Source organism: Buceros rhinoceros, unplaced genomic scaffold, assembly GCF_000710305.1.
Source record: "Buceros rhinoceros silvestris isolate BGI_N320 unplaced genomic scaffold, ASM71030v1 scaffold21757, whole genome shotgun sequence".
Taxonomy (NCBI): domain Eukaryota; kingdom Metazoa; phylum Chordata; class Aves; order Bucerotiformes; family Bucerotidae; genus Buceros; species Buceros rhinoceros.
In genome coordinates, this window is record NW_010424288.1 from 1 (window position 1) to 1,966 (window position 1,966).

The window sequence follows — 1,966 nt, forward strand, 5'->3', positions numbered from 1 at the left end:
CTCATGATCACTACGCCCAAGACAGCCTCCAGCCATCACTGTCGCAGGGCTGCACCCGGTCCCCAACATCAGGGATGGTGCCAAGGGCTGTGCCCACCTTTCTGAGGGGTGCTTCTCCCCTCCTGCACCTTTGCTGCTTCTGCTTACTTGCTGAGGTTTGCTTTCGTGGAGACTGTTGTGGGTGGCACAACACTCACAACAGGTGGAGGCGGAGTGGTGTCTAAGCAGTCTCTGCACCACTGAAGCTTCTGCAGGACATTCCCATGATGGGCCAAAAGCAGCCACAGCTGGAGAAAGGGGCTGGGGTGCTTTCACAGGCTCCAGTGGTGAGTGCCTCCTCTCCATTGTCCTGGCACTGCACAGGATGTGTGGGGGTGATGACAGCAGGCAGCGTCTGGGTGAAGTAATTTTATTCAAGGCACAGTCATAGCAGTAGATCACAAGAAAGTACAGACCTCCGGCACATTCCTACAGCAGGGCAGCCAAGGGCAATGGGATCAGCAGCCCGAGCTCCCGAGGACACGGTGCCACTCACAGGCACTTGCTTCCACCTGGAGAGAGTCCCCTGCTCTGGCTGGGTCTGCCCCTGCAGCAGGCAGTGAGGGCAGTGGCTGAGCTGCGGGCAGCACCGTGGGCACCTGGGCTGGGAGCCGCAAGCCCCCTGGGTGCTTTCTGGGGTTGAGAGGGAGCGGCTGAGCTCAAGGCGGCTAGCGCGCCACAGCCATTGCCCCAGCATGCAGGAGTGTGGGTGGGACAGGGGCCATGGGGCTGCCAGCTGGCTGAGCTGAGACACACCAGCCCCATGGGGATAGCCCGGAGCCCACTTGAGTCTAAGAGAGACCCACAGCTCGCTGCTGGGCTGCCTTTGAAACCACCCTCCCCGGGACTGGCACGCTGTGCCTGACCCCCAGTGGCACCATACCACTGAGCATCTGCCTTCACACAGCAGCACCCCCCCACTGGCAGCCCCCCGATGGCGGAGGGGCTGCATCATCCCTTCCCTCCCTGCATGGCCCTGGGATGGTGGCTAGAATTGCTCTGAAGCCAGCAGAAAAATCAGGAGCAGCAAAATCAGCCCTGAGGCCAAAGCGGCGCTGAGCAAGGAGGCAAGTATGCCCAGGCAGGCGTACAGGTGGGAAGAGGGGCCAAGCACGGTGAGGATCTGACCTTGTCCCCAGATGCCTCCATGGCTGCTGCAGATGAGCTGGAGAACCCCAGGGATGCTGCCCAGGCAGGAGCTCCTGCATTTACACTGACCACAGCAGGGCTCCCACTTGAGAGTAAGTGTGGCTGCTGTGGGGCAGGGGGACCATCCCACGGCTGTGGCTCGTGGGTGAGGGCAGGATGTGGTGGATCAGGATCCAGAGGCTGGGGTCCTGCCAGACCCTCTCCCACTTTTCTGTTGCAACAGGACAGAGCCATGTGAGGTCCCACGGGCAGCCCCAGGGGAAAGCAAGAGCACAATGGGAATGCTGCTGTGGACAGTGGGATGGAGCAGGATGACAAGGAGCTGCCCTCACCGCCATTATACACACTCTTCCGTTGACTTCCGCTCCTCCCTGAGGACCCAAGGGCACAGACACAATGCAGTGGCAGCAGAGGGATGGAGTGGGAGGGGGGGAAAAGCTGGGCTTGCATTTCGGTGACTGCCTTGGGGCAGGGCCACCGGGGAAAAACCGCCATTATACACACTCTTCCGTTGACTTCCGCTCCTCCCTGAGGACCCAAGGGCACAGACACAATGCAGTGGCAGCAGAGGGATGGAGTGGGAGGTGGGGAAAAGCTGGGCTTGCAGTTCGGTGACTGCCTTGGGGCAGGACCACTGGTGCTCAGGCAGAGGTGGGAGCAGCCCTGGGAACTCACCTCCTCCACCAAAGCACAGGCGCCTCGGCAGTCCCTGCTTTAATGGCAAAGCCTTGGGGGAGGCAGTGGGGGTAGGACGGAGCCTCGGCAGGCGGGCCCTGAG